Below are 19,587 nucleotides of genomic sequence, written 5' to 3'. Positions count from 1 at the left end.
CTCACAATGAAAATAAAAATATGGCACATGGAATTTTGAGATATCAGATTAATGCTTTCATTAATCAAAATCATTTGTACAATATGCTTGCTAAAGATACTACATAAGAATACTCGAAGCTGTTAAAATGGGGCTAGTACAAATCTTAAAAAAAATTAAAAATGTAGCTAATACATTTTTTTTTCAAGATTTGTTGTTTGCAATTATTGTTGTTGGCTTATATTATTTCAGCCCTTATTTATATTACAAAATTATTGAATTGAATTTTATATTTGGAAATGAAGAGGAATATTGTGAACAACCTTAGAATACCAAGTGATAACTCTTCAATTCAAATTCCTACATGGAATACAAACAGTCAACAACTCTTTATATATTAAAAATAAAAATAAAAAATAAAAATAAAATAAAATAAAAAAATCTCATTTTGAATGAAAGATAAGTTTTGTGAACTGAGCATTTGTGTGAGAGAGTTTATCAGCAACCTGGTAAGGAGAGAAGGGAAAGAGTAGCAAAAGAGGAGCATACTTGAATAAGAGAAGAATAGAGGATAAACAACAGGAAAGAAGACACAATATTATTTCAAAACAGAGACAAAGACCTAGTAATTATCAAATCTGATTTGTAATTTGATTGGGGGACTATAGTCTCCTTTCAAGTTGTAGCTTGATAAATAACATATTGTAACTTGTTGAGGTAGGAGCCTCTTGTAGTTTGTACCCTATAGATAATTTGTTGGGGTTGGAGCTTCCACGAGGTAGCATCCTCCTATAGGTGAAGCGTACATAAAATTTGATGTAATAAGGGATTAGGAGCTTGCCTTCACATCACTTTCATCCAAATATTTGTGTTTTTCTCCCTTTATGGGTGTCCACATATATCTAGGTTCTTTATGTATTGAATGTTAAATGTCTTACTTCTGTGAATGCTTTTGAATTCTATTTATAAATGCCAATGTATCTCTGGTAATTGCAAAAGAAATAATTAATAATTGAACTCATACATAAGTCATAAGCCATTAGTTGCAAATAAAATACTTGAGAAAGGAAATTAAATTAAATTAAATAATTTGCAAGACACAATTACTAATTTACCCCCCATCTTAGCAATTTCCAAGAATTTATCAATTGGTATCAGAGTTGGTTAATTCATCATCATTTAACAGCTAGAAGGAGGTCCTAAATCATTAAAATTTCTAGTCAGGAAGGATGCTCAACAAACAAAACCCCTTTATTTACTGAAACAAATTATGCCTTCTGGAAAGTGAGAATGAAGACATATTTAATGTCTCTTGGAGTATAATTTTGGGCTACTATGTTAATTGGGTATGAAGAACCATAGAAAATGAGTAGTGATAAAGATGAAAAACTAGAATTCGCAAACAATGCAAAAACTATGGATGCTCTTATTAGTGGATTAAGTGAATCAAAATTTATTAAGGTAATGCATTGCAAAAAAAATAAAGAAATTTGGGATAAACTGCAAAATATTCATGAAAGAGATACGAAAGTAAAGATAGCCAAATTACAAGTATATAGAATGTAGTTTGAGACATTAAAAATGAATGAAGATGAAGATATTGCTAGGTTATTTCTAAGCGTAGATGGTGTTGCTAATGTCATGATGGGTCTAGGAGAAACACTCAAGGAGATTGTAATATTCCAAAAGATACTAAGGTCATTACCCTCAAAGTTTAATCCCAAGGTTTTAGTTATAGAAGAAACAACCAACTTTAAGATTCTAAACAGGGATCAACTACTTGGTTTTTTGACAGGATATGAGATGAGAATTTCAAAAGGAAAGACAATGACCAGAGATGCAACTTTAAATGCAGACAAATATACAAAAGACAAGGAACGTTTATACTTAGACTATGACAGAGAAGACGCAGAATTTGTCAGAAGATTGAAGAAAGGTATAGGTAAATACAAGGGAAAACTACCATTTAAGTGTTCTAATTGTGGAAGCATGGGGAATTATGCCTCAAAATGTCCATATAAGAAAGAAGAAAATTAGTTTAGAGGGAAATAAAATGACAAGTTTAATAAAATGTAGAAATAGAAAAGGTTTAAAAAGAAGAGCCTCTATGCACAAGAAGATAGTAGTACATCTAAAAGCTCTAGTGAATCCTCTGGTGAAGATGGATAGTGAATTTATTCTAATGGCCTTATAAAACTGGGAAGAACAACTTAATGAATATGATGAAGAAGAAGAAGAAGAATGAGGAGGAGGAGAGGTAGACCTTGAGGGGGAGTTGATCAGTGCCCTAGAGTAAATAGACTCAAATAGAAGAATAAGAAACATAAATATATTCTATTCAAATTAAAAGAAGAGTCTAATTCAGAAGAACTTATGAAGCTAAAATTTGAACTAGAAGAAGCAAATAAGTTGGAGGAAATTCTACTATAGCAAATAAAAGAGAAAAATAGGGAGTGTGAAAGACTAGAAGAGGAAGTAGAAATTCTAAAGAAAAAGCTATAGAATGGATAGATTGATTTAAATATGAACCTTCAACATATAAATGGATCTGAGAAATTGGATGTGTTATTGAATTCTTAGAGATCTCCACTTATGAAAACTAGGTTAGGTTATGAAGGAGAATCCAGTGAAAGGAAGACATAAGACAAAATGTCCATCAATTTTGTAAAAGTAGTCAAGGGAGACAATGACAATCCAAATCAACCTGAGAATAAGGAGGTCAACAATTTACTTAATGAAAAAGCAAACATTGCACCTAAGGAGAAACAAAAAAGAATCACTTCTAGTCAATTATTGTAGATAAAGGGATTGGAAAAACAAACAAGAAGTTATCAGAGACCGTACTTCTTCAGGAGACATGATTATCAAATCCAAAAAAATTTATATCCTCAAGCATCATCTATTACTAGGTATGGAAACATTTTCTGTGGATATTGTTACTATTGTAAAAAAATTGGACACACAGGTATGAATTGCACATCTTATGTCAAAATAAATTAATTAAGGAACCCTAAAAAAAGTGGAGTAAAAAATAGATCTACAAATATCAAAACAAACATGAATCTGGATAGGAATCCATTTTCTCCCCTCTTTAATATCACTAATTTTTTTTATTGTCATAAGTCTTGGCATAATTCATATGAATGTGAGCTTAAAAATAGTAGGTCACAATCTCAGAACAATTTTAGAATAGAAGAACATATGCAGTGGAGAAAGGAGAAAGAAGAGAAGAAATATGATAAGTGTGGCCAAGTCTTGTTTGCTAAAAATCATAATAGTCATTTGTATGTAGACAATGGCTATTCTAAACATATGACAGAAGACAAAAACAAGTTTTCATCTTTAGATGAAAGTAAAATAGGAAATGTTACATGCGGAAATGATGGAACAAGAAGAATTAGAGGAAAGGGTACACTCAGTATGAATAATGGCAGAGGAAAAGCTCAAGATGTATTGTTTGTTGAAGGACTAAAACTTAATTTGTTGAGTGTCAGTTAGATGTGAGATGAAGGTTGTAATGTTCTCTTCAGAGCTCAGGTCAACAACAACAGGGAAGGTTTTGGCTAAAGGAGCTTGAATAGAAAATAATGTATATATATTGAAGGAAGATAATAAAGAGTGTTACATAAGTAAATAAGATGAGTCTTGGCTATGGCACGATATATTAGGACATCTTCATTTTGATCACATCATTAAGCTTAATAAAAAGAGAGTAGTTAGAGATGTACCAAATATAAAGAAACCTTAAAATCCTATTTGCAAATCATGTCAAATGGGTAAAAAATCTTGAACTTCATTCAAGATCAAGGATAACTTGTCAAGTAAGAAGCCCTTGCAATTATTACATATGGCTTTGTGTGGCCCTTCAAGAATAGAAGTTCTAGGAGGAGAAAATTATTTCATGCTAGTAATTGATGGCTATTCCAAATTGACACGGGTAGCGTTCTTAAGAAACAAGTCAAAAGCATTTGAAAATTTTAAATTCTTTAAAGCATTAGTAGAAAATTAAATAGGGTGAAAGATAAAGTGCACAAGATTAGACAGAGGAGGTGAATTTACTTCAAATTAGTTTCCACACTTTTTTCATGAATTTGGTATAAAAAAATAATATATTATTGTAGACACTCTGCAACAAAATGGAGTTGTAAAGAGACAAAACAGGTCTTTACAACAAATGGCCATAACAATGATGCAAGAGAGAAACATTCCTCAAACATATTGGGCATTAGAAATTCACATAGTAGTTCATATTTTGAATAAGGGACATCTCAGACCAATTTGTGACAAGACACCATATGAATTATGGCATGATAATCCAACATCTATCAAACATTTTAAAGTGTTAAGAAGTAAGTGCTATATCAAAAACAATGATGAAGAGTTAGGGAAGTTTGATTCGAGGTCAGATGAAGGAATGTTTTTTGGATACTTAAGAAAAAGTAAAGGATACAGGTACTACAATAAAAGGATACATAAGATTGTGGATTGTATAGATGTAAGGATTGATGAAGAACTACCTAGCAAGAACAAGAGCACAAGTTTTATCAATCTAATAGATCATCACCGTGAAAGTGAAGGAGAAGAAATACAGGATGAAGAACCAGAAAGGACAGAGGCTCATTCGAGATATTCCTCAAGGAATGTACAAAAGAATCAACACGATATTCAAATTATTAGAGATAAAATTGAAGGAGTTCAAACAAGGAGTCAACTTGCAGAGAAAATAGATCAAACTCAAATTTCCATGTTATTAAAGATTGAACCAAGAAATTTGATGAAGAAAGCAAAGGAAAACACTTGATAGATGCTATGAATGAGGAACTAGATCAAATTGAACAAAATAAGACATGGGAACTGACACCAAGACTAGCAGGAAAGAATGTCATAGTTATAAAATGGGTATTAAATAATAAGATGAATGTACAGGGACATATTGTAATAAATAAAGAAAGATTGGTATGCAAGGGTTACTCATAGATAAAAGGTCTTGACTATGAAGAAACTTTGGAATAGTGACATGATTAGAGGCAATCAGAATGTTTCTTTCCTTTTCTTATTATAAATATTTGAAAGTGTACCATGTGGACATAAAGTCTTCTTTTCTGAGGGTAATGTCAAATGTTATACTAGTTAGTTGAAGTAGACAACTGAAGACTAAAGATTCATCTTCACACATTCCAAAATATTGGGAAGATTCCTATTCACACATATTATGTTTATGATAAGGACGATTTATTGATGTTAAGGCTTATGTTAAGACTTGAATATTATTGTTGGTTGATAATTGTTAAAGGATTATGTGCAAAGGTTGATCAAAGTGATGTGATGTGAAAAGGAAGATTATTGTTGAACGCTAGTCGTTATTTATTCTACTAAATTGTCTTGAAGTTTAGCTCACAATCAAAATAAAAATATGTCGCATGGAATTTTGATATGTCAAATTGATGCTTGCATTAATCAAAATCATTTATACAATGTGCTTGCTAAATATATTACAAAAGAATACTTGAATCCATTAAAATGGGCTAGTACAAATATGGAAGAAGAATTAAAAATGTAGGTAATACAAATCTATTTTTTTTTTTCAAGATTTAAATTTTGTAGTCATGTTGTTCGCTTATATTATTTCAACGCTACTTTATATTACAAAATTCTTGAATTTAATTTCTAATTTGGAAATGAAGCGACAGACTGTGAATAGCCTTAGAAGACCAAGTGATAAATCTTCAATTTGAATTCCTACATGGAATAAAAACAATTAGCAACACTTTGCATATAAAAAATGCCATTTTGAGTGAAAGAGAAGTTTTGTGAAATTATAATTTGTGTTAGAGATTTTATGAAAAATCTAGTAAGGAGAGAAGGGAATGAGTGGCAGAAGAGTATATTTGAAGAAGATAAGCAGAGAGGATAAGTAGTTGAAAAGAAGACATAAACTTATTTCAGAATAGAGAAAAAGACCAAGTAACCAACAAATCTAATTTGTAATCTGATTGGGTGATTGTAGTCTCCTTTCAAGTTGTAGCTTGATAAAGAATAGGTTGTAACATGTTGAGGTAGGAGCCTTCTATAGGTTGTAGCCTACAGAAAATTTGTGAGAGTTGTATCTTCTTTAAGGTAGAAACCTCCTATAGGGTGAATCCTACAAAAAATTTGATGTAATAAGGGAGTAGGAGCTTGCCTTCACATCACTTTCAACCAAAAAATTATGTTTTTTTCCCTTTATGAGTTTCCACATACATATTGTGTCTTCATGTGTTGAATGCTAAATGTCTCTCTTGTGCGAATGATTTTGAATTTTATTTATATATGCCAATGTCTCTCTGGTCACTACAAAAGAAACAATTAACAGTTGAACTCATACATAAGCCATAAGCTATTAGTTGTAAAGAAAATACTAGAGAAAGGAAATTAAATTAAATTAAATAATTTACAAGACACAATTACTGATTCACCCCCCTGGGTAATTGCCAAGTATTTATCACATCCATCATACAATATATCTCCAATGCAATGATACTCGTGTGTATTTATACTTTCTCAGAAGTATTTATATGGGTTATGCTAATTTCCCTTATTATTAATTATTTTCTCTTAACTACCTAGTGGACCTATTTATTATCCTTCAATGGCCACATTACGTTCATTGCACCATTAGATACTGCGCTAGGTGCCCCATATTATCCTCTATAGGTACATTATAAATCCCCTACTTGAGAAATGAGTGAGGGATACAATCTCTTAATGATTTCTCATTTCATCCATGTGCAATGATGGTGAGATCTAATCTCTTGATGATTTCCCATCTCATCCAAATGCAATAATGATGGTGTGTCTTTCACATTATGAACCCTTGAAATTATACCTGTTTTCCCTCCCTCTCACATGCTTTCTTCGCTATTGATACTAGTATATATTGGCTTGGTTGGACCAAAACCTCAAAATAATTGATATCTTGGAATAGGTTATTTATGTAGCAAAGAAATCTTACTTTCGAATGCATTTTTTACAAATAAGGTAAGATATTTAATTGGTTGTTGGAATTACAAGTTTTGATTGTTGAATTTATAGTACAGATTTGTTCCAAGATGAATTGACGCTTAGAACCATATACAATGTTAAAATATCTAAAATAGAATTTTTTTATCATCAAGACCATGATTTCTTATCATTGGATTACATCAACTTGTTAATGAGGGATGTTTTCTACATAGATATATTATTTCATTCATATCTAGCATGGAACATGTAAAGACTTCCAAAAAAAATATTATCCAAGTGGAATTCATAAATGCTACTCATGGTTTGACTAAAGTTGTTTAAATGTGTGCTAAGTGTAACATCTCAATTTTAACCCTTTAAATGTACAGATTAAATTATGTTCCAATCGTAAATAAAATTGTAATGATGGATGAAATGAGCCTATGTGTAAATGATATAAATATGTTGTCACATTTCCGATTTCTTCGATCTCGATGGCCTCATATCTTATCTTGGGGGCACATAATAGAGAATTATATATGTTTGGGCGGAAAATTACTCACTGCAAACCATTTTCCTTGGACTAATAAGTTCAGATATAAGTGTTTTACATTTGGTATGAACCTTTGTTTCTATTTATGAAGTTACACAATCTTTTTTTTATGTATGAATTGGGATAGAATCCATGAATGCATGATTTTACATGTTATCTTTGTTGAAATGGTTATATGTATGTATATATGAAAATTGAACAACCTTAGATTCATTTAACTAAAATTCTTGTTATACATTTGATATCATGTATGCATTTAAACCTAAGTGGTGATCGCCATAATCCATTTGAAGTATACTTGTTAATCAACATGATTTTAGGAAAAATGTTAACTTGAGGTTGAGTAGGGGTTATGTAAAACCTATGCCTTAGTAGGCCTTTGTCAAAATTGAAGTGTTTACTTTGATAGAAATTTGTCCTTCCTATTATTTATTTATTTATTTTGAGGATTTTTTTTAATGGCCAAATACCATTATTTCATTTTAAAGGTGTTGGCTTGAATTGGATCGAAGGCCTATTTGAGGCATTAAAGAATTATTATTTCAAATTGGCTTGATGGCCTACCAAGGGCATTCAAATGTCGTTTCTTTGAATTTGGCCTAATGGATTATTAAAAGTATTTAAAGTTTGTTTCTTTGACTTTCACCCAATGGCTTACTGGAGGTATTCAAATATTTTTCCTTCAAATCAGCTCAATGGCCTATCTAGGGTAATCAAATATTGTTATTTTAAGTGGCTTTATGGCCTATTAGGGGCATTCAAAATATTTTCTTTTGAATTATCCTAATCACCTATTGGGAGCATTCAAAATATGTTATTTTGAAATTGCTTCATGTGTTGCCTTCTTTTAATCAAATATATATTTAAAAAAAGATCGTACAAGTTCTTTCAAAGAGACCTAATGAGTTTGTAGTTTCCTTTCAAATAGGTATCCTCAAAAAAGGCTTGATGGGCTATCAAGTAAATATTTTGAAAGTAGCTAATGGTCATATATCAAAGAAGCTCAGTGATTTAATGGGTGGATATTTTGATAGTACTTGATGTCCATATTTCAAAGAATCTCGACTAATTTGTAATCAAAGAGATCTTTCAAAGGAAGGAGATAATTCAAATGTGGTTAACGACTTGTTAGGAAGATCTTTCAAATGGATCCAATGGGTTATTCCAAAGGCGCATGATGGCTTGGATGTTTGTATGTTTCAAGAGTGGCCAACAGTTTGTTGGGCATATTTGAAAGAGGCCTAATGGAATCTTCTGAAGTGGCTTGATGGGTTAATCAAATATAGCTTGGACACTATTTATTGTGTTCAGTCAAGCCAATATAATATATTTTGAAAGGTAAATCAATGCAACATCATTCATATTATCCCTTGATAAGAGTTCAAAAACAGATTAATTTTAGCGTAATCTACTTAAGAAATCCTTAAAGGACCAATATTAGTGGAAAAGAAGAAGAAGTCATCCCACTCCTACAATAAGACTATGGAGGGGGGATGGGTACATAATAGAGTGGTATTAATACTCATGTTATAATAATAGTGTTGTTATGGGTTAGGAATGGAAATAACTAGGAAGACTACATAGTACATAATGATGCTTGCATAGTGGTGAAACAACATAGTTAGAATCAACAAATGCAAGGATATTTGAAGTACTTATCATTCAGAGGTAAAATATTGGATTAAGAATGGCTTGAGTACCTATAAAGGTGATATTTCTCTTCATTAAGGAGAAAAATAGGTATGTCATTAGAAGTCTTGGATTCTAGAGGAAATCTACTAAGATAAAGAGGCCGTGTACCTCCTGTATGAGATGGATGGAGCATCTTATTAGATAAGATATTTTATTTCTTTATCAAATTTCTAGGATATGAATTGACGAATTATGTATAAAGGGCATGAAGCACCAATCAAATTATCTTTCTTAGGAGGTAATTGGTGCTGCAAGGCTATGATATACTTGATTTTGGATTGCATTGGGAAGATGGAGCAACTTGTTAATAATAAAAGAATCTAAGACCAAATGAGGTGAATGATGGACTTCAATTCACTTGATGGTTAATATTGAGGGAATGAGGCACCCCATTCTGTAGAATTATCTTTCTGAAAGAGTAAGAGACATAATGGACCTTGGCATAGAGCCATCCAAGGAATAAGGAGAAATTTCTAGAGTTGGACAAGGCTTGAAGGCCATAAGGACAACTTGAGAGCTATAATTCTTTAAAGAGACAACAAAAAATGTATAGATTTTCCAAGAATGCATATGTGACAATAAAAAAAGACCAAATTGGGCTTGACTGGAATTTCTCAAAATAGAGCAATATTTATTAGACATGAACAAATGAAAATTCATCCCAAGGCATAAAAATAAGTGCAATATGTCAAGAATTGTTTGCAGATATAATGATGCACGGGGCTAGAAATGAAGATATGTAAATAAGGAAGTTTCTCTCTCATGAAACTCTCTTTTTTTCAGGAATATAGTTGCATGATTTTGAATAGTTTTATGTGAATGAACTAAGTATTGATACTTGGGTGATAATATCACATTAAATGATGTGTTGTGGGAATTATGGGGAGTCCACTGAGTATATCAACTATGTTATGGAGTTCCATGCTATGTCAGGGATTGGAAGGGAGAATTTCTTAAACTCATCTCTCTCTATGTATAAATAAGTATAAATAACTAAAGTTTCGATACCCCTTTCATTACCCCAAATTTTGTAATATAATTAACAAAATATAATGTTGGGGTGCCAACATTGATGTTATACTTTCAAACTCTATTATATGATGTAATGTTTATTTTTGTTGATAAAAATGCAAAGATGAAGAAAGAGGACAACCAATAGATTATGATTCTTTGAGAGGAAAATGCATACCTTAAATTAATAATTCCCTTATTGTCATAGTTGGGAAGTGAAGGGTCAAGGCATGTTTATAAAAATGAAAGAGAAAAACCATTGAGGAGATTTTTCTTTTTTTCCTTTTTGTTCTGAGAATTACTCCAGTATTCTTCTTATGCACTCAATTATTTCTCTATCACTTAGAAATTTGAATTAGCATGAGAATTGGTGACAACTTGCGCAACGGGAATTGAATGTGTTGTAGTGTTTTTTCCTTGGATTGGATGGCTATAAGGACTAGTATTTTTCCTATTTGTGTGTGGAATAAAAAGTACTAAAGAAGGGAGGGTTGAGAGACTGTGAAGATTAGAGGAGGACTCCCTTTTGTGGTGCAGACCTACATTGTCATTTGTGAATGTCTATGGGCCTGTTCAAGGAATGGAAAGGTTGAACATTGAGATTATTTCTTGTGTGTGTAGGAGAGTGGCCTTCATTTTTTTTTGTTAAATCTGGTCTGAAAATTTTGTGTTAAATCCCTAATTTTAGTTTTTCCCCCAAGGCATCAAGATATAGCTCAAGGATGACCAACCATGAGAAAGACTACATCATAGTTGAGCCTATGGTTGGGTCAAGAGTGGCTCAGCCTTCTTTAGTTCCAGATTGAAAAATATTTGACTCAAGATAAGTATCTCTTATGCATGATTATTTAATTTCTCTTTTCAGAAAGTTTATATGTACATGCATTTACCCTTAAACAAATCTATCATGGATGTAGCTATTATACTATTCAGCTATAGCTTTTTATACGTATTAAATTTTGTAAAAACATTGGTTAAGGAAGATAGGCTTTGTAAATTATTCTTTAGATATGTCATGTTGGCATTCTACTATAAATTTTCTTTTGGGAGGTTCCATAAGCTGAATCATGGACCATAGTGAGGAGAAATATGGTTGATCCTTTGGTCCAATTTTTAGATATTGTGTCACAAAATTTTAGGAAATATGATTAGAAGAAGTTAGGCTTCATAAATGCAATTTTAAACAGGTCATGTTGGCATTTCTGCTATAACTTTTCGAATCATAGTGAGAGGAAATCTCACTGATCATATGGTCCAACTTTTAGATCTTGGGTCACGATATTTTAGGAGATATGGTTAGAGGAATTCAAGCTTCTTGGATGCTCCTAAAATCATGCATCAAACAAGTCATGTGGGAATTTCCATTGTAACATTTTTCCTTGGACATTCTAGAAGTTGAAACTTGAACCATCATGAGGGGAAATACCACTAATCATCTAGTTCAATTTTTAGAACTTGGACTACTTTAATTTAGGATATATTTCATGAAAAAATTGGTATATTAGTTCCATGCAAAGTGTTTTAAGAAATGCCTAAATGGTTTAATGATTTATATCATACAAATTGCTTGATGGAATGTCCTAATGGAAATGTTGTTTTGTGGGCTGGGATAATATTTTTGTATATTAGCATTGTTTTATGGTAGTAGTGTTGTAGTTTATATATGGATATTTGCTTGCAAAGCATTTGAAGAAATTTTATAAAGGTGTTTTTATACAATTTGCATACAAACTATTTGATAAAATACCTCAAAGACAAAAATCAAAAGTTGCATGATTGAGTGGTATATTTCAGTTAGTATGTTACATGTGGAATTAGAGCAATGTTTCTTATTTCATTTCATAAAAAATGTTTGAAAAAATTTCTACAAGAAAAATGCTACTTAATTGGCTGTATACAAAATATTTCAAAAAAGTTTACTGCATGTAAAGTGTTTGACAAAATGTATGAGAAATGAAAATCAAGTTTTTGCAAGTGTCATAGGATAAATTTAGTAGGGATATGTGACAAAGTGATATTATAATTTATTGTCAAGCTATTAAAAATAAAAAGAAAATTTTGGGTACCCTGTAACCTTTATAAGTCATTAAGGGAACTAGGCATGTGACAAAGTGGTATCAAAGCTAAAGTTCAACATTGAACTGCATGGGCTCGAGTATAGGAAAGATTTTAAGTTTTAAATTAATATCTATGCATGCATTTTTACTTATGTGAAATTATTTTGTTGTATATATGATTACACTTATGTTACTTAAAGTCTAACATGAGTATGATGCAACAAGATAATAATGCAGGATGTTGACCAGATTCCCTAGAGCAGCCCAACATAATTGCAAAATTTTATGATTGGGTGATGCAACCATAACTATGAGGGGGGATCTCTTAACTTATCTATTACTAGTTTCAATGCATTTCTTTAATGTTTTGAGAAGTTGTCATATACTGATGAATAATAACATAGGCATGATAAAAATGAAAGAGATGAAATAGTTCAAATATGCATGTCTATTGAATAGGTTTTGAATAATGATATGTTAGATGCATATAGTAATGGGTGTGCATGTATAAATACTTGGAGTAATTTGTTGTCATACTATGATTCTGTTGACAGTGCTGGAAATCGTCAACCAAGGGGATCTCCCCAATATGAAGTCCCAATTAGACCTCACACCGTTTGGTGTAGGAGTCCCATCCGGTATAAATTCCCGATTGCCAAATCCTCACAGATATTCATTGGCTTTACTTGTTAGCATACGAGAGTGATGCAACGGTATCTTCAAACAACAAGGTGAGTGTGAGGTACTAGTACCACCTAGGAATAGACACACATGAACCAAAAATGCCTATCCAATGCCCATTGGAATAGTCCACAACAGATGCGTCAGTCGTAACAACCAATGAACAAGAAAAGATATGCCTACCATCCAGTGGAGTAGTCCACATCAGATTGGAGGATCGTTATAACCAATGAGTAAGGAAAGGTTTGTCTAGTATCCCACGGAATAGTCCACAAGGATGACACAACAGTGATAACCATTACAACACATTCCCAACAAGATAAGCACTAAAACAACCGAAATAGTTCAATTATCTTAGTGCATGTGAAATCATACTTGAAATACAAATCCTCAAAAAATAGTCTCACAAACATCCATAAGTCATGCATGGAAACATGATGGCTTGAAAATGCTTCTGTAATTAAGCAAAAGTTCCAAGACACATGTTTACATTGTACATCACTAGCCCTAGAAGTGGGACATTGGAGTCACTCCTTGCTCCTCAAAGAAATGATTGAAACTATCTATGCTTTATGGGAGGAGCCAAGGTCAAAAGTCTTTTTCTCATATATTGGACCTTTGTGACTCTTCGACTACCCTCATGACTGTTCAACTTCCTATGACTTTTCAACTGACATGACTCTTCATATTCATGTGTGTCCATTGGACTTCCACTTTACGTTACATTTGATTTACAATATACATGGCTCATAATAGTGATGTGGCCTTTGACAACTCATGACATGACTTGACATGACATTGTTGAGATGGGTTGGCTTGTTGAGGTGGAAATGTCAAGTTGTTGTTGTTTCTAAGTGATAGATGTGTTCTTGGGTGTGCTCTCTCTTCTCCTCTGCATAGCTTGATGATGTGGGGTCTTTAATCATCTTCAGTCTTGAAAGGTGGTTGCATACATGTGTTCCTTTTGCTTGCTCTTGATAGGTTCCTTTTTCCATTCAGCTACAAGTAAGTCTTCAAGCATGCTTCCCTCCTTCTCTTTCTTTATCATCTCCCCATGACTTGATAGTGTACTTGTTCCTACAATTCACTCATGAACGGACGACATCAATCCAAAAACTCCATGTCCTAAGATGATGCATTACTATCCATGAATTGAGCCCGGGACAGGTGACAAGCTGGGAGAGAGGGCCCAGCAATTGCGCATTATGTAGTTCTAGGTTATAGGGAGAGAGGATGATCATTGAGACTGTGTAGTGTGGAACTCAAACCACTGAGGGATAAATTTGCGCAGTTCAAGCAGGCGGGGTTCAAGCTTGATCACTAAGACTGTGTAGTGTGCAACTCAGGCCAGATTGAGGGAAAATTTTTGCAGTGATCGCTGAGGGAAGAATTTTTGCAGTCACCACTGAGGGATAAATTTTTGTAGTGACCATTGAGGGAAAAATTTGCGTAGTGACCATTGAGGGAGAAATTTGCGAGTGACCATTGAGGGAGAAATTTGCGAGTGACCACTAAGGGAAAAAATTGCGTAGTGACCACTAAGGGAAAAAATTGCGTAGTGACCACTGAGGGAAAAAATTGCGTAGTGGAGGCTATGGGCTAGAGTCCTGGGAGGAAAAATTTGCGTAGTTTTCAGTGGCAAGGAGGATTAGGCAACAAAGAGACCTGGAAGGATAGATCTGTGCAGTTCTTGGGGTCAGTGTGATCCAGTTGAGGGAGGACACTAGGGACACTTCTGTGTAGTTTTGGAGGCCAAGGGAGGTTGGTTTCTCTGTGTGTTGTGGGGTTCTAGTAGACAAGGGGAGAAGCTTAAGGACTAAAAGTGTGAAGTGTGTAGTTCAAGTTAGACTGGGATGAATTGTTGCACAATTCTAGGGAGTGAAGGGAAGCTACTAAGCTCTGGAATTTCATAGCACAACTACCCTGGGGGACAGTGACTATGCATTGCATAGTTCTAGGCAGCAAGGTCACATTATTGAGGGCTGAGACTGCACAGTGCATAGTTCAGTCAGGTTCCGGTGAAGCTGAGTTGCCCGGTTGGGAAGATATTCGAAAAAATGGTTAAGTGTGGGAGGAAGATGAACTCGTGAAGAACTTGAACTTGTGATCACACACTTAGCATACTTTGATGACACAACAACATAGGCCACCAGAACAACAAGACAAATCATAACCCTATGTGTGACTATCTCATAGCAAGAAGTGACAAGTGCGATACTTGAGATAGGATTTAGGATGACCGTGCCGACACTTGTGCGATAGTGCTAAAAAATTTGTTTATGAGTGCGATGGGTGTTTACATAGCTAGGACAACTCGCATACACAAAGACCAACCTTCGAAACCACCAGGGAAGATCTGCAAGCGTGGTAAAACAATCAAACATGCCAAAAGACGACAGTTGATCCAATAAGCAAAAGGGGTCAAAGGACTCTAGGAAAGCTCATGAAATGAGCTTAAGTGTTTACAACAATCCAAGGAAAGACCAAGAGAGCCTCCAAAATTTGAGTGCAAGCCAAAAATTTGGAGGGTTTTGCAGCTGCTACAATAGATTCATATGACTAATAGTATTTAGTGGTGAATTTATAATCAAGAAGAGGTTGACAACATGATTGAGAAGAAGATGAAGGTGATGTATGTATTCTTGTGGAATCAAGGCTATGGAATATAAGGTGTTGATCAGAGAATGGTATAAGTGGGACCTATGCATGTTGATATATATGTTGTGACAATGTTGTGAGTGAACTTCTCCTTGCATTGACTTGTGGAAGGTTGGAAGCCAGAAGGGAGGAGTGTAGGTATTGTTGAACGATAAAAGGTGTCTTTTTAACTCCTAATTATCTTCACATTAATTTTCAACCCAGGGACGATTTTTTATTTCAAGAGTGTACTCAGTCTGAGGTGGTCACTTGCTCAAGAGTAATGTTTTGCAGTATAGTGCTTAAAATGCAAAAGTAAATGAATGCTGGAAACAAAATATAATCGGAACAGCAAGAAACTGAAATGTTCTGAACTAAATTATTCACTCAAATAACCATCAGTCGAGGACTCAGTAATGATAACTCTCTCCCCTGTAAACTGATGCAAATGAAATCAAACATAAACAAGATCCACAATCTGAGAACTTAGGCAGCGATAGCCAATGTCCTTTACAGTTGTTGATCTTACAATCCACACTAAAGCAATAAACTGGAAATGATAAATCAATAATGTTGCTAACAGAAATGGAATAAACACGCTCACTACAATAATACTTAAAAGCAAAACCAAATACTTGCAGGAAAGAAATGAACAACAAAGCTTATTTAGTAGGAATGAACAACAAAGCTATTTCAATAGAAATGAACCGCAATATGTAGTAAACATCAAAGTCTGAATATGAATAGCGTAGCATTATATTTGAAATGAACAACATAACAATATAAGTTGAAAAGGATAATAATCTCTGTTATGATGGGAAGGAATGACCACGCGATTCAATCATAGCTATGCAATAAAACAATTTCATAAAATATTAGAACATCGCGTTGTAAAAACATGAAACTGTAAAGCAATATGATTCAAAGAAATAAGAATTAAATCAAACCATCACATGACTGGAACTGTAAAAATATAATACAGAGCAGTAGCTTAATCCACCAGAGGTTGGGCCCTTAGCCACCAGTGGATGCTGCTGGGCTACTTCAGATAAGGCGAATGAACAGCAACCCTTTTATTTATTCATCATCAAACTGTGAAATCATTACAACAGCAAAAGCCTTGAGAATTACAATGGTAATGCAACAATTCCCTTTTCCTCCTATCCTATCCTATTCCATCATGAATAATCCATCATCATTCTTGAATCTCTAATTTTGAATCCCCCTTCTCTGAATCCCTGTTTTCATTTAAATAGAGAGAGAGCAGAGAGCAGTTACAACAGAGATGATTACAACATGATTTCTATTAAAAGATTGGATTGTTCTCAACAAAGTGATAAGTGAGATCATATCTCTCCATCAATCATTCAACAAGAACAAGTCGAATTTGGCATTGCAACTGGGATAATTTGGAAAACGGCCACACAGCAAATCTGAGAAAAATGTCTTCAGAGAACCTTCCGTTTCTCTCAATACGAACCGAATTTGGGAAAACGGCTCATTGCAAAACTAATTTGGTCCGTTTTGGACAAAACCCATGTTTTGGATTTTCCATATTCTTCTCCATTTGCCCAAAATGTTCAATACAAAATTGTCACTTCTTATCCCAACGAATTTCTGAGTTGGCACATTTAATGATCAAATCTTCAATCTGGAAATTATCTTTGGAGGCTAAAATGGTGAGTGATGTTACAACCAATTTATTAATAAACCATCATTGATAAAATCATGCGTAATCACCAATTTATTAAAAATAAAGGAGAATAAATAATATTTTTCCATAAGAGCATAAATCATTATAAGATGGAATCATATGATAAATTATGATAAATAACATGATAAAGAAGAGTAGAAATGGGTGGAATAGGCGTTCAAAAGTGATAATAATAATCATGACATATTAACGGCCCAACATGTACAAGTATTTGTGTGTGGGGTCTAAAGAGTACCTGGAGTCCTAAAGGAAGATGAAACTCTAATAAGACACAAGGCTCTGAGAAATCCTTGGCCAACCAAAGTTGGAGACCCTCGTAAGATAGTGGCACAACTAGTGGGATTCCTATGATTAGAGAAGGGGTGCACTACCTTGGGTTGAGTGGGATGATGGGTGGATGTAATACTATTGGTTGGAGGTTGTTGGGGTAGGTATGTTGATCTTGCTTGTGTCCAAAATTGATTATGAATCATTCTTAGCTCTTGGTAGGCCAATGTCTTTTTGGATTCATGGCATAGCCTAAGAATGATTCATTGTTGAACAATGAGAGTAGGAGAGCCTATAGATAAGTGAAAATAATAAGTGTGTTGCTACTTAGTGGTTTTGTCCAGTTGATATGAATAAGATTGCAAGGGGGAGGGACCCCATAACTGTTACTAGGAAGAAATTTGGAGTTGTATTAGAGGGAAAATGTGGATAAAGGATAAGTCAAGGAAGGTTTGAATGGGTCAATATGAAAAACATGGATAGTGAAGTCACGACTATGAAAATGGATTAAGAAGGGAATTTCCCTTAACTAAAAATTGTGCTTGGTTGATATATTGTATTTATGAAAATAATATGAATACATGAATGGTAAGAAAATAGAAATTGGAAATTGCTATCTTTTGGGTAATGCAGTAAGGTTACCTAATGAATTCTATGTCACATGGAATTTTCATATGGAAAGTGTGCAAGAATTATCTCTTTTCATTAACTACCATATGAAAGAAATTAGTGTGGTTATGCTTATGCTTATGAGACTTGTCATGTGAATGATTGAAAACAAGAGAGGCTAAAAATTAAATTTAAAAATAAATGTGTATGAATAACATGGAATATGTGCAAGTAAGGCATGTGCTTGAAAATATGTATATGCACATGTTTGGGTGCATGATTGAACACACATTGTTTGTGTAAATTTGATATATAGTGCAAATTCCCTTTATGAATATTCATTGAAACTTGTGTGTAAGTAGATGAAATGATAGAGTTGTGACTAATATGTGAGGTTGAGATCATTTCAAGGGTTGCTAAATGTTGCAACATCAAGTATGCTAAGAAGCTAGTTGAACTCGAAAATATCTTAGCTAAGAATGCATATGATGGTATCCAAGTAAGTAGGGAAAGTAGAAAGAAAAGATAAAAAGGTAAAGGAACTGGTTAAGAATTCCTTTCAACGGAATTTTATATATATATATATATATATATTTCAAATTAATCCATGAATTCTAGAGAAGGGATATGGTTAAGGCAGAAAATTGTCAGCACACAAAGATTTAATCAAATCTTAATGATGTTTGCATACATTGAGCTTCTTATGTTGAAAAAAGATCAAATGAATGAATAATACACTCATGAGATAAAATATGCTTGGTAATAAATTGAGAGAATGCATGAAAATATGGGAAGTATGAAACAAATGTTGGGACTGCAATTGTGTTAATGAATCCATGAGTATTGACCCAATAGTTTCTAAGCTTGAGACAAGCTATTATATTTTATAATGTTGATTTTGTTGGTAGGGAACATGTAATTGAAGAATTTGTTTTCCCTAGTTAATGTGAAAATTGTATGGAATCCTTGATATATGAAAACAAGTTTGTCATTAATACCTAGTGGGTTATGACAAAATCAAGAATTCTTCGGTATGTAAAGATTGCTAGAATCTTTGTGATGCATCCATGAGTTACTATGGTATGAATTGATCATGACATTCATATTATTAATCATGATGGTACATAGGCTTGGTGTAATGAGTGCATGCATGCTTGTATGAGACAATCAATTGCATGAATGAATGTCAAGAAAATAAATAACTTCTAATAATTTTGAGGAATGGTTGAGTAGTGGAATGAATTTATCATCCTGCAAATCAAAATGGAAGCTAATTAATCATGAATTTATAGATATGTATCTTTCAGTTTTGACCCTTTGGTTGTTGGAATAAATGTTTGAATGCATTATGGAATGCCAGGAATGATTGTCATGCACATAAATAATGCAATGATAGGTTCATTTCT

This window comes from Pinus tabuliformis, chromosome 3_1 (assembly GCF_031772625.1).
Source record: "Pinus tabuliformis cultivar Carrire ecotype Pingquan chromosome 3_1, CPIR1, whole genome shotgun sequence".
Classification (NCBI taxonomy): domain Eukaryota; kingdom Viridiplantae; phylum Streptophyta; class Pinopsida; order Pinales; family Pinaceae; genus Pinus; species Pinus tabuliformis.
The sequence above is the reverse complement of the archived record's forward strand: the minus strand, read 5'-3'. Positions refer to the sequence as shown.